The sequence below is a fragment of the Salmo trutta genome, chromosome 22 (genome assembly GCF_901001165.1).
Source record: "Salmo trutta chromosome 22, fSalTru1.1, whole genome shotgun sequence".
In the NCBI taxonomy this organism is placed as follows: domain Eukaryota; kingdom Metazoa; phylum Chordata; class Actinopteri; order Salmoniformes; family Salmonidae; genus Salmo; species Salmo trutta.
In genome coordinates, this window is record NC_042978.1 from 6,445,407 (window position 1) to 6,460,000 (window position 14,594).

General features: G+C 43.2%; 1 long non-coding RNA gene and 1 pseudogene across 1 annotated transcript; both read left to right on the top strand.

Annotated features, from left to right (window-relative positions):
* The first annotated feature begins 12 nt into the window (after nt 1–12).
* On the top strand, nt 13–12,957 carry LOC115158939 (pre-rRNA 2'-O-ribose RNA methyltransferase FTSJ3-like; annotated as a pseudogene).
* On the top strand, nt 8,299–8,552 carry LOC115158978 (uncharacterized). Its single transcript, XR_003868791.1, has 2 exons — nt 8,299–8,369; nt 8,492–8,552. It is a non-coding gene; the product is annotated as an uncharacterized LOC115158978 (long non-coding RNA).
* Nucleotides 12,958–14,594: the final 1,637 nt, after the last annotated feature.

A 14,594-nucleotide genomic window follows, 5' to 3' on the forward strand; every position in this document is an offset into this window, starting at 1 on the left:
AAACATTTTTTGTAAGGGATGTAACAGTTAATCTGTATTCTTTATTATGTTGGGTTTGATTCTTCATATAATACAATCTCTTCAAGCACAAACAGTTTAAAATATAATCTAAAATTCTAACGACAAAACGAATTGAATAATAATAAAAAACAATGTAACGTGAATGTACTTGACATATACAAATTAAAGGCCTACTGTTTTTAGTTACAAAAACTCAATAACGTTTCCAGGCCTCAAACTGATATGTGAGTTTGATTTCATGCGCAGTGAAGCCACACGTGTTACGTTTTAATGAAGGTGGTTGACGATATGCCTCTGTCACATGTAAATCATAATATTCCAAAGGAAACGCACAATTTTCATCGTAAGTGATCAACAACACCGGCAAACATGGGGAACAAACTCAAAGTTGGAAAGACCAGAAAATATCAATTCTACCACTTAGCAAAGGAAACAGGTAGGATCTGTCATCTTTCCCCAGACACATCGTGCTATTAGTATTAACGTTAGCCCCATTTAAATGGACTAACTAGCTAGCTAAAGATACAGAAAGCTACTCTGGTTGTACTGTGTGCTTCTGAGTTTGAGAAGATACACTGTACCTAATGTTACCAACCAGTGATTCGGGTGCACTTGACTCATATAGCCATCAATACTCAATAACTTAGCTAGCTAGTAGTTTCTAACTGGCTTTTCAGGGTTCTGATACCGTAGTTGAAGCCAGCTGGTTTGTTTTGAAACAGCTAACTTAGCTATGTAGACATTGGCTTGTTATATGTGTTTAATACTTGCTTTCCACTCCTTCAGGATATCGTCCACGTTCTTCCTTTAAACTTATTCAGTTGAACCATAAATTCCAGTTCCTACAGAAGTCCAGGGCTCTGGTGGACTTGTGTGCAGCTCCAGGTGGTTGGTGAGTAGCTAGCAGCATCACCTGTAAAGTATTTCAATATACACTCAAACTCTACTGAGTGATAGTCAAGTTGTACTTTAGCAATAGGATTGGGGCGGCAGGTAGAACAGCGGTTAAGACTGTTAGGCCAGTAACCGAAAGTTCATTGGTTCGAATCCCTGAGCCGACTAGTTGAGAAATCTGTCGATGTGCCCTTGAGCAATGCACTTAACCCTAATTGCTCCTGTAAGTCGCTCTGGATAGGAGCATCTGCTAAATAACAAAAAAATGTAATCATAGACCTGTCATGTGTAGTCCAATGAAGTATTGTTGTTGTTGTTGCTTGTTTTGAATAGTTGCTACGGTATTGTTTATATTTTGTTTACATTCTTTGTCTCGATCATACCTTAGATTACAGGTGGCGTCCAAGTTTATGCCCATCTTATTTTTGGTGAGCCAAACCTCCTCTCTTCCACCACCAATATACAATGCATTCGGAAAGTATTCAGACCCCTTGACTTTTCCCATATTTGTAACGTTACGTTTGTAAAATTGATTAAATAAAATGTTTTCATCAATCTACACACAATATCCCATAATGACAAAGTGAAAATAATTTTTTGCATATATATATATATATATATATATATATATTTACATAAGTATTCAGACATATATATTTACATAAGTATTCAGACATATATATTTACATAAGTATTCAGACATATATATATATTTACATAAGTATTCAGACATATATATTTACATAAGTATTCAGACATATATATATATATATATACATAAGTATTCAGACCCTTTGCTATGAGACTCCAAATTGAGCTCAGGTGCATCCTGTTTCCATTGATTATCCTTGAGATGTTTCTACAACTTGATTGGAGTCCACCTGTGGTAAATTCAATTGATTGGACATGATTTTCAAAGGCACACACCTGTCTATATAAGGTCCCAAAGTTGACAGTGCATGTCAGAGAAAAAAACAAGCCATGAGGTCAAAGGAATTGTCCATAGAGCTCTAAGACAGGATTGTGTCGAGGCACAGATCTGGGGAAGGGTACGAAAACATTTCTGCAGCATTGAAGGTCCCCAAGAACACAGTCGCCTTCATCATTCTTAAATGGAAGAAGATTGGAACCACCAAGACTCTTCCAAGAGCTGGCTGTCTGGCCAAACTGAGCAATTGGGGGAGAAGGGCCTTGGCCAGGGAGGTGACCAAGAACCCGATGGTCACTCTGACAGAGCTCCAGAGTTCCTTTGTGGAGATGGAGAACCTTCCAGAAGGACAACCATCTCTGCAGCACTGCACCAATCAGGCCTTTATGGTAGAGTGGCCAGACGGAAGCCACTCCTCAGTAAAAGGCATGACAGCCCGCTTGGAGTTTGCCAAAAGGCACCTAAAGACGCTACGATCATAAGAAACAATATTCTCTGATCTGATGAAATCAAGATTGAACTCTTTGACCTGAATGCCAAGCGTCACATCTGGTGGCAGCATCATGCTGTTGGGATGTTTTTCTGCAGCTGAAAAACGAGGGAAAGATGAACGGAGCAAGGTATAGAGAGATCCTTGATGAAAACCTGCTCCAGAGCACTCAGGTCCTCAGACTGGGGCGAAGATTCACCTTCCAACAAGACAACAACCGTAAGCACACAGCCAAGACAATGCAGGAGTGGCTTCGGGACAAGTCCCTGAATGTCCTTGAGTGGCCCAGCCAGAGCCCAGACTTGAACCGGATCAAACATTTCTGCAGAGACCTGAAAATAGCTGTGTAGCAACGCTCCCCATCCAACCTAACAGAGCTTGAGTGGATCTGCAGAGAAGAATGGGAGAAACTCCCCAAATACAGGTGTGCCAAGCTTGTAGCGTCATACCCAAGAAGACTCGAGGCTGTAATCGCTGCCAAAGGTGCTTCAACAAAGTACTGAGTAAAGGGTCTGAATACTTATGTAAATGTGATATTTCAGTTTTATTTGTTTTTAAAGCATTTGCTAACATAAAAAAAAAAACATTTTTGCTTTGTGATTATGGGGTATTGTGTGAAGATTGAGGGGGAAAAAACAATTGTATCTATTTTAGAATAAGGCTGTAATGCAAAATGTGGGAAAAGTCAAGGTCTGAATACTTTCCGAATGCACTGTATTCCAACTAATTCATTTTGTATTACTACTATTTCAGTTAAACATGCTGTGATAGTTTTTTTATGGAGTTATGACATTCCTCTTTTTTCTCAGGTGTCGACTTGGTCCAAATCAAGGCTATTCCCAATGTGGTCGCTCTGACAGAGGACATCACCACAGAGAAATGCCGACAGGTAGGTGCTTAGGCTAAGGTCAAAGGTCAAATGAGTGACAGTGTGTTACTTGACCATACAGGATGGCGTTTTAAATGGATGTTACAAGATTCTGGCAATAATGAACTTGTGTGTTTGACGTCACTGCTGTTTTCGCCAGGCTCTGGAAGGAGCTCTTGACATGGAAGATGCACATAGTCCAAAACGACAGAGCACCAAATGTTGGAGTCAGCTGGGTGCATGATGCCTTCTCCCAGGGTAGGTAACAGCACTGATAACACCTACAGTTGAAGTCGGAAGTTTACATACACCTTAGCCAAATACATTTAAACTCAGTTTTTCACAATTCCTGACATTTAATCCTAGTAAAAATTCCCTGTCTTAGGTCAATTAGGATCACCACTTTATTTTATGAATGTGAAATGTCAGAATAATAGTAGAGAGAATGATTTATTTCAGCTTTTATTTCTTTAATCACATTCCCAGTGGGTCAGAAGTTTACATACACTCAATTAGTATTTAGTAGCATTGCCTTTAAATTGCTTAACTTGGGTCAAATGTTTCGGGTAGCCTTCCACAAGCTTCCCACAATAAGTTGGGTGAATTCTGGCACATTCCTCATGACAGAGCAGGTGTAACTGAGTCAGGTTTGTAGGCCTCCTTGCTGGGATTGATTTGCACTTTTTGCACCAAAGTACATTCATCTCTAGGAGACAGAACGCGTCTCCTTCCTGAGCGGTATGACGGCTGCATGGTCCCATGGTGTTCATACTTGCGTACTATTGTTTGTACAGATGAACGTGGTACCTTCAGGCATTTGGAAATTGCTCCCAAGGATGAACCAGACTTGTGGAGGTCTACAATTGTTTTTCTGAGGTCTTGGCTGATTTCTTTTGATTTTCCCATGATGTCAAGCAAAGAGGCACTGAGTTTGAAGGTAGGCCTTGAAATACATCCACAGGTCACCTCCAATTGACTCAAATGAGGTCAATAAGCCTATCAGAAGCTTCTAGAGCCATGACATCATTTTCTGGAATTTTCCAAGCTGTTTAAAGGCACAGTCAACTTAGTGTATGTAAACTTCTGACCCACTGGAATTGTGATACAGTGAATTGTAAGTGAAATAATCTTTCGGTAAACAATTGTTACTTGTGTCACGCACAAAGTAGATTTCCTAACCGACTTGCCAAGACTATAGTTTGTTAACAAGAAATTTGTGGAGTGGTTGAAACACTTAGGTTGGAGTCATTAAAACTCGTTTATGTAAACTTCTGACTTCAACTGTATATAAGCAAACTGATAATTTTCTATCTTTATACAATAATCTTAATAAATACCAAAATATGTCTGTCAATCAGCTGTATCTTGATGTTCTCGCATAACAAAATATGTACAGTAGAGCTGTTTATTAGATTAACAGGACATTAATGACATTCACAGTTAATAAATCCGTGTAAAGTGCCAAACAAAATCAACATTTAATAAAATAAGCGGCAGATTGTCCATTTAAGTCATACCTCCACCCTACCCCCCCTACCAGCTCACCTGACCCTGATGGCTCTGAAGCTGGCGTGTGACATCCAGGCCAAAGGGGGCACGTTTGTCACCAAGGTGTTCCGCTCCAAAGACTGCCAGACGCTGCTCTGGATCTTCCAGCATTTCTTCAAGAAGGTGCGGGCCACCAAGCACCAGGCCTCCAGAAACGAGTCGGCTTGGTTCGCCTCGACTCTATTCAGCAGAGTTGAAAAATTATTTTTTATTTATTCTAATTTCAACTACAGTTCACTTCCTGAATTAACTGAATTTACACCAAACTTGCTCCTAGCACCAGTTATCTAGTGTAAATTGAGAAAAATATACTTTGGGTTTATTATGGTAAAGGCTGGTCTTGTTGAGTAACTGAGGACAGGACTTCTTTCCATTTCAGGTTACCCAGCCTCAGACAAAATAGACAACAAGTTCTTTGACCCCAAACCTGCCTTCATGGAGGTGGAGGTCCAAGCCAAGGCTATCAAAGACCTGGTGCCTGTGATGAAACCCAAGGTGTGTGTGTTTGCGTGTGTGTGCATTTGTCTGTAAAAGGTTTGCAACTGAATTAACTGTATATTTCAGTGGCTTCATTCATGTTGCTGTGTTTCAGGCGGAGGGATACACAGATTGTGATCTGACCCTGTACCACACATTCTCTACGACTGCCTTCCTCAAGGCAGACAACCCTGTGGACTTCCTGAGCAAAGCCAACGAGGTGAGACACAACATACTGTACAAATAAACGAAAGTAAAAAATAATTAAAAGTAACACAATACCAAGGCTATATACAGGGGGTACCGGTACCGAGTCAATGTGTGAGGGTACATGTTAGTCAAGGTAATTTGTACATGTAGGTAGGGGTAAAGTGAGATAATAAACAGCGAGTAGCAGCAATGTAAGAACTAATGGGGGGGGGCATTGTCCGGGTGGCCATTTGTTTAATTGTTCAGCAGTCTTATGGCTTGGGGGTAGAAGCGGTAAAGAAGCCTTTTGGTCCTAGACTTGGCGCTCCGGTACCGCTTGCCGTGCGGTAGCAGAGAGAACAGCCTATGACTTGGGTCACTAGAGTCTTTGACAATTTTTGGGGCTTTCCTCTGGCACCGCCTAGTATAGGTCTTGATGGCAGGAAGCTTGGCCCCAGTGATGTACTGGGCCGTACACACTACCCTCAGTAGCGCCTTATGGTCAGATGCCGAGCAGTTGCCATACCAGGCGGTGATGCAACTGGTCAGGATGCTCTCGATGGTGCAGCTTTAGAACTTTTTGAGGATCTGGGGACCCATGCCAAATCTTTTTAGTCTCCTGTGGGAAAAGGTGTTGTCCTCTACACGACTGTCTTGGTGTGTTTGGACCATGATAGTTCATTGGTGTGGACACCAAGGAACTTGAAACACTCAACCCACTCGATGTTAATGGGGGCCTGTTTGGCCCACCTTTTCCAGTAGTCCACGATCAGCTCCTTTGTCTTGCTCACATTGAGGGAGAAGTTGTTGTCCTGGCACAACACTGCCAGGTCTCTGACCTCCTCCCTATAGGCTGTCTCATCGTTGTCGGTAATCAGGCCTACCACTGTTGTGTCGTCAGCAAACTTAATGATGGTGTTGGAGTTGTTTGGCCACGCAGTCGTGGGTGAACAGGGAGTACAGGAGGGGACTGAGCACGCACACCTGAGGGGGCCCAGTGTTGAGGATCAGCATGGCAGACGTGTTGTTGCCTACCCTTACCACCTGGGGCGGCCCTTCAGGAAGTCCAGGATCCAGTTGCAGAGGGAGGTGTTGAGTCCCAGGGTCCTTAGCTTAGTGATGAGCTTTGAGGGCACTATGGTGCTGACACTGAGCTGTAGTCAATGAACAGTATTCTCACATAAGTGTTCCTTTTGTCCAGGTGGGAAAGGGCAGTGTGGAGTGCGATGGAGATTGCGTGATCTGTTGGGGCGGTATGCGAATTGGAGTGGGTCTAGGGTATCCGGGATGATGCTGTTGATATGAACCATGATCAGCCTTTCAAAGCACTTCATAGCTACCGACGTGAGTGCTACAGGGTGATAATCATTTAGGCAGGTTATGTTCGCTTCCTTGTGCACAGGGACTATGGTGGTCTGCTTGAAACATGTAGGTATTACAGACTCGGTCAGGAAGACACTTGCCAGTTGGTCTGCGCATCCTTGCAGTAAACATCCAGGTAATCCGCCTGGCCCCGCGTCTTTGTTAATGTTGACCTGTTTAAAGTTCTTGCTCACATTAGCTACCCAGAGCGTGATCACACAGTCATCCGGAACAGCTGGTGCTCTCATGCATGCTTCAGTATTGCCTGCCTCGAAGCGAGCATAAAAGGCATTTAGCTTGTCTGGTAGGCTCGCGTCACTGGGCAGCTCACGACTGGGTTTTCCTTTGTAGTCCGTAATAGTTTTCAAGCCCTGCCACATCCGACTAGCATCAGAGCCTGTGTTGTAGGATTCAATCTTAATCCTGTATTGACGCTTTGCCTGTTTGATGGTTCGTCTGAGGGCATAGCGGGATTTCTTATAAGCCTCTGGATTAGTGTCCCGCTCCTTGAAAGCGGCAGCTCTAGCCTTTAGCTCGATGCGGATGTTGCCTGTAATCCATGGCTTCTGGTTTGGATATGTACGTACGGTCACTGTGGGGACGACGTCGTCGATGCACTTATTGATGAAGCCGATGACTGATGTGGTATACTCCTCAATGACATTGGATGAATCACGGAACATATTCCAGTCTGTGCTAGCAAAACAGTCCTGTAGCGTAGCATCTGCGACATCTGACCACTTCCGTATTGAGCGAGTCACTGGTAGTTCCTGCTTTAGTTTTTGCTTGTACGCTGGAATCAGTAGGATAGAATTATGGTCAGATTTGCCAAATGGAGGGTGAGGGAAAGCTTTGTATGCATCTCTGTGTGTGGAGTAAAGGTGGTCTATTTTTTTCCCCCTCTGGTTGTACATGTGACATGCTGGTAGAAATGAGGTAAAACGGATTTAAGTTTGCCTGCATTAAAGTCCCTGGCCACTAGGAGCACCGCTTCTGGGTAAGCATTTTCTTGTTCGCTTATGGCCTTATACAGCTGGTTGAGTGCAGTCTTAGTGCCATCATCAGTTTGTGGTGGTAAATAGACGGCTATGAATAATATAGACAAGAACTCTCTTGGTAGATAGTGTGGTCTACAGCTTATCATAAGGTACTCTACCTCAGGCGAGCAATACCTCAAGACTTCTTTAGTTTTAGACATCGCACACCAGCCATTATTGACAAATAGGCACCTCGTCTTGCCAGACGTAGATTCTCTGTCCTGCCAATGCATGGAAAACCCCGCCAGCTCTATATTTTCCGTATCGTCGTTCAGCCACGACTCTGTGAAACAAGATATTACAGTTTTTTAAATGTCCTGTTGGTAGCAAGTTCTATTGAGATAGAGTCCCAGATCAAATTCAACCCCTAAGGCCACCGGTAGATCAGATACAGGTAGGTAGGTACAGTATGGAAATGTATGTATGGCACCACCTAGTCCTCTGTTTCCTCCATATTGTTTACACCCATCCAGTATTCAAATATGAGTTTATCATGAATTGCCTATCTATGGGTTGGGGCTGATTTTGGTGGAGAAGATAATCTCTTTTACAAGGGTATGAAGTATTTGTCAGGTTATAAATTAATATCCTTTGAAGCTGCACAGCCCTTTATAAAGAATAGTAGTCTTCAACAACATTGGCCTTTATTGTTGTGCTTGTCTGCAAACTGAGTTCAGGTGAGGAGGCGAGCGACGCAGAGGAGATGAAGGAGAAAAATAAAATTACGGTGGCTGAAAAGAAGGAAAAAGAGGCAGAGTTGGAGGAGGTAGAGATGGAGCATAAACTGGCCGAGCTGATGCGGAGAAGGTGGCAGAGCTGAGAGGGTAAGTCTTTATACTCTCACTGCTCACCTACTTGGTCTCCAATGAATATATCAACAATGGTATTTTGTGGCTCAATATAAAATAACTTAATTTTTCCTAAGGGGAACTTGGGGACTAGACAGTACAATACATACATAATAGCATTTATGTGCAAACATTTATAATAACCAGAATATATAAGTAAACTTGGAGTCATGCGGTGATACGGTGTAGTCTTTCCACTACGACTCAGGAGACCATACAGTTTATTAGGCTACAGATGAAATAAATAATGAACTTCACAGGGTGGTGAACGTGCACGGTGATGAGCTTGATGCGCCTTTCCAATAAATAGAGGGTTTTATTCTGGTGACATGATGATCAATGCTTGACTGCCGTTTGACAAATAAAAATGATCCATAATAATCTTATCATGCAGACTAGCCTACCCGCACTGTATCTGCGAGCTGTTGGCTGGAGGCAAGACCAAGGTAGGCACATTTGCTATTTAACGCAACAGTTTTTGTAGAGTTGAAAATGCAATGGAAACACACTGAACTTTAGATTTTTATTCGGTACATGAAAACTTATGCGAAAAGTACATTTTGTGTGCACTACATCATCACGCACTGATTTTTATTCGCAACTAGTCAGTTTAGTGGAAACACACCATTGAGGTGAAAATGTGCTAATGTTATTTATGCAGATTTTAGAATATTCACTTGAAAATCTGTTGCCAATTGGATGGAAACCTAGCTACTCATCTGTTTATCACAAGTAAGAAACTGCTAACAGCTGAGAACTGCTAACTTGCTAGCACAACAGGTTGGTCAACAACTTCTGGAGGGCAAGCTTGCAAAATGGAGATCAATGGAAATTGACTGACTGTCCTCTAGTGGTGAAAGTACAAACTGCAATACCAATCAAAGAGGAGAATAATTATTCTGATAACTTTTCATTTTTTTAATAAAATTGAGACATACTAGCACAAAATAAATGTGACAGTGTGTAAATGATAACAAATGAGGGCAGGAAATGAAGAAATAACTATGCAAATGGAAACAATTGGTGGAGTACCAGAGTTTGAAGCTACATAAAATAGGATTTTGATGCAATGTTCTACATATAGGACTTTCACTATCAGTTTTGTCTTATTTTTGGTTGAACAGTATAAAGCAATCAGAATGGAGAAAGCCTGTTATAACAACTTAGAAGTAATTTCCATTGCCATCCTAGGCCATCTAAGGGTCATGCATTACCCATAAAGCATATTTAGAACTTTTATTATTCATAAACATCATACCGTCAAAAATGTGAAAAATACTGTGATGTTATATTTTGGCCATATCGCCCAGCCTTAACTTAAGAGTACACACGCGAACATGCTTACACACAGATGTCCTCATCCATATATAGTGCTTTAAATTGACTGTTGTAATTATAAACCCATTGGTTCTCTTACTCCGTGACCTCTGACCTCTGATCTGATATGACTTCCTGTCCCTGTTTGATCTCCACAGGACATATTTTCTGAATTGGATCAGGAAGAAGATGCAGAGAGCGAGCTACGGCAGACACAGGTACTACAGAACTAGGACCCCACAGGTACAGAGTGCATGGCTGCATTTCAATATACTCAAGTGGCTTCCTCCCCTCGTCTCCTTTCCATCATTGCGTGAAAGTATTTGATGGGTGTAAGTACACTCCCAGTAGGTGTCCGCCATATTTCTTTCACTGATCTTGTGTTTTCAGACCAGTGCGTTTTGGAGGAGAGGACTCAACTTTAGACGATTGCGATTCATCCATGGAGAGAAAGTGAAGGAAAGTGAGAGATGAGTGTTGGATGAACCTTTTGTAACACCTTTGTTTTGTCTCCAGCCAAGGGGAAGAAGAGAAAGGCCCAAGAGGAGCTCCGGACGGCCCAGCCGGAGGAGGAAGAGGTGGGGCCATCAAAGGAAGCTGGGGCAGAGGGGGACAGCGACTCGGATGATGATGACGACAGCAGCGACTCAGATGACGAGAGGTCAGGGCTCATGTTACATGACTTATTAATGAATAGACTTAGTTTATTGTCCCATTTGTCAGATTTACTAAATACCTATCAACGACTTTGCAGGATTCTGATAGCAAACAGCTAGTTACTGGATTTGGCTATTTCAGCCAAACCCGTTGCAAAAACAAAAATCAAGCATACAGCCATGCAATCTCCATAGACAAACATTGATAGTAGAATGGCCTGACTGAAGAGCTCAGTGACTTTCAACGTGGCACCATCATAGGATGCCACCTTTCCAACAAGTCAGTTCGTAAAATATCTGCCCTGCTAGAGCTGCCCTGGTCAACTGTAAGTGCTGTTATTGTGAAGTGGAAATGTTTAGCAACAACAACGGCTCAGCCGCGAAGTGGTAGGACACACAAGCTCACAGAACGGGACCGCTGAGTGCTGTAGTGCGTAAACATCATCTGTCCTTGGTTGCAACACTCACTACTGAGTTCCAAACTGCCTTTGGAAGCAACGTCAGCACAATAACTGTTGGTCGGGAACTTCATGAAGTGGGTTTCCATGGCCGAGCAGCCGCACACAAGCCTAAGATCACATTGAGCAGTGCCAAGCGTCGGCTGGAGTGGTGTAAAGCTCACCGCCATTGTACACTGGAGCAGTGGAAACGCTTTCATCTGGAGTGATGAATCACGCTTCACCATCTCGCAGTCCGACATATGAATCTTGGTTTGGCGGATGCCAGGAGAACGCTACCTGCCCGAATGCATAGTGCCAACTGTGAAGTTTGGTGGAGGAGGAATAATGGTCTGGGGCTGTTTTTCATGGTTTGGGCTAAGCCCCTTAGTTCCAATGAAGGGAAATCTTAAACGCTACAGCATACAATGACATTCTAGACAATTCTGTACTTCCAACTTTGTGGCAACAGTTTGGGGAACGCCCTTTCCTGTTTCAGCATGACAATGCACCGGTGCACAAAGCGAGGTCCATACAGAAATGTTTTGTTGAGATCTGTGTGAAAGAACTTGACTGGCCTGCACAGAGCCCTGACCTCAACCCCATCTAACACCTTTGGGATGAATTGGAACGTGGACAGCAAGCAAGGTCTAATCGCCCAACATCAGTGCCTGACCTCACTAATGCTCTAGTGGCTGAATGGAAGCAAGTCCCCGCAGCAATGTTCCAACATCTAGTAGAAAGCCTTCCCAGAAGAGTGGAAGCTGTTATAGCAGCAAAGGGGGGACCAACTCCATATTAACGCCCATGATTTTGGAATGAGATGTTCGACGAGCAGGTGTCCACATAATTTTGTTCATGTAGTGTATCTTCGATTTGATTTTAGATGGATATTAGATGGCACCGCCTATTATTTGACAGATTCCAATGGGGGTAATGCTGGTAGACATTGTCACTTGGCTTATGACCAAATTATGCACTTTGCGAAGATCAGCTAAAAGTGTAAACAACGTGTGGTCTACAGGAGCATCGCTCAGTTGTAGAAGGCTAAAGGGTCCGGCGGTATTCAAGGCGATGCCAACAGTGATGACTTCCAGGTGGTGCCAGTGGAGAGCTCCAGTGAGTAAAGAAAACATGGCTAGGGGGAGGGCCTTACAGAGTGACTGATAGCTGTTTAGACCAATGACAAGACTTAATCTGTTCTGAAGCTTTAACTGGTGTGTGTGTGTGTGTGTGTGTTACCCCAGGCAAGCGTGTTCGCGTCATGAATTCAGAGGGTATGGCCCTGGGCTGTCAGATCGCCACGTCCAAGAAGCGAAAGAGGGACCTGGTAGATGGCTCCTTTCACAGGCAAGATTAGATGATTACTGTCTGTGTGTATTCACTAATGACGCTTGCAGGCACACTATATGAATGAACAATACTAATTTTATTTAGCAATGCCTTGTATTATTTCTGCTTTCAAGTGTGACGGTGTCTGTCTTCAGGTTTGTGAGTTCGGAGGACCAGTGCGAGGTGCCTGAGTGGTTCGTGGTTGACGAGAAAAAAACACAGGAATAAGCCCATCCCCGTCACCAAGGAGATGGTGGAGGAGAACAAGGCAAAATGGAAGGAGATCAACGCCAGGCCCATTAAACGAGTGGCTGAGGCTAAGGCCAGGAAGAAGAGGGTAAGAGAGGGAGCGATGTGATGGAGTTTTAGTTTCTTATAGTCTTCTGCAAGATATACGTTTGAAATACGCAGTCTGCGCATGCCCGGACAGAAAGGGGACCAGCATCCCTGCCCACTGCTCCGGGGCCCATAGTTCTCTTACTGCTGATGTAACAGATGTATATCGTACTTTCCTTGCGTTGTGTTTTCTCCTAATAAATCACATCAGCCAGTGGTCCCAGTTGAGCATCATTTATTCCTGTTGTTAAATGAGAAACAGCACGGTAGTTGTGCAGGGCTTAATGATACTGATGGCTGTCGATGGCAAAATCCCTTGCATCACATTTTCATACTGGGGCACAAAATACAAAAATACAATACAAAATATAACATGTGTAAATACCTGTTGTTAAATGAGAAACAGCACGGTAGTTGTGCAGGGCTTAATGATACTGATGGCTGTCGATGGTAAAATCTGTAGCATGAAGACAACTGTGTTAGCAGTGGGCTTATGTGACCATTACAACGGTGTATGCTAGCTAACACACTTATCTACAGCAATCATATGCCAAAGCACATTCCAGAAAGCCCCTCAAGAAGATATGAGTGGAAGTTTTGTGTATGGATCTTCAAAGTAGAGAGCCAATCAAGGTTCTCTCTGGGGGTGGCACATAAAGTGCGTGCAGATGTAATACCTGAGGAAGTAGGTGGAGTGGTTGGTGCATGTCAACTGACCCCTATGGTAGATGGAGTGATGAAGAAATTCACTTCATCCATACTTTTTTGTTCTTTGATGAAGAGTCTCTCCTTTCTCATGTAAAGTTGGGCTATATGAGATACCCTGTAAGAGCATTCAAACCCCTTCAGTGCCATAAATGCAAAAAATGTCAAATCAAATTTTATTGGTCACGTACACATATTTAGCAGATGTTATTGTGGGTGTAGCAAAATGCTTGTGTTCCTAGCTCCAACAGTGCAGTAGTATGTAACAATTCACAACAATACACACAACCTAAAAGTAAAAGTATGGAATTAAGATATGTACAAATATTAAGACGATCAATGTTGGAGTGGCATTGACTGAATACAGTAGAATAGAATGCAGTATATACATATGAGATGAGTAAAGCAGTATGTAAACATTATTAAAGTGACTAGTGTTCCATTATTATACTGGCCAGTGATTTCATGTCTATGTATATAGGGAAGCAGCCTCTAATGTGCTAGTGATGGCTATTTAACAGTCTGATGGCCTTGAGATAGAAGCTGTTTTTCAGTCTCTCAGTCCCAGCTTTGATGCAACTGTACTGACCTCGCCTTCTGGACGATAGCGGGGTGAACAGGCCATGGCTCGGGTGGTTGATATCCTTGATGATCTTTTTGGCCTTCCTGTGACATCGGGTGCTGTAGGTGTCCTGGAAGGCAGGCATTGGGCATCAAAGTTGGGAGTGAGAGACTAAAAAACAGCTTCTATCTCAAGGTGATGCGTTGGGAAGACCGTACCAGCGGTTGCGGACAGTTGCCGTACCAGGCGGTGATACAGCCCGACAGGATGTTCTCAATTGTGCATCTGTAAAAGTTTGAGGGTCTTGAGGGGCCAAGTTTGAGGGGCCAAGCAAAATTTCTTCAGCCTCCTGAGGTTGAAGAGGCGCCGTTACGCCTTCTTCACCACACTGTCTGTGTGAGTGGACCATTTCAAATTGTCAGTGATGTGTACGCCTAGGAACTTGAAGCTTTCCACCTTCTCCACTGCGGTCCCATCGAAGTGGATGGGGGGGGGTCCTCCCTCTACGGTTTCCTGAAGTCCACGATCAGCGTCTTTGTTTTGTTGATGTTGAAAGAGAGGTTATTTTCCTGGCACCACCCTGCCAG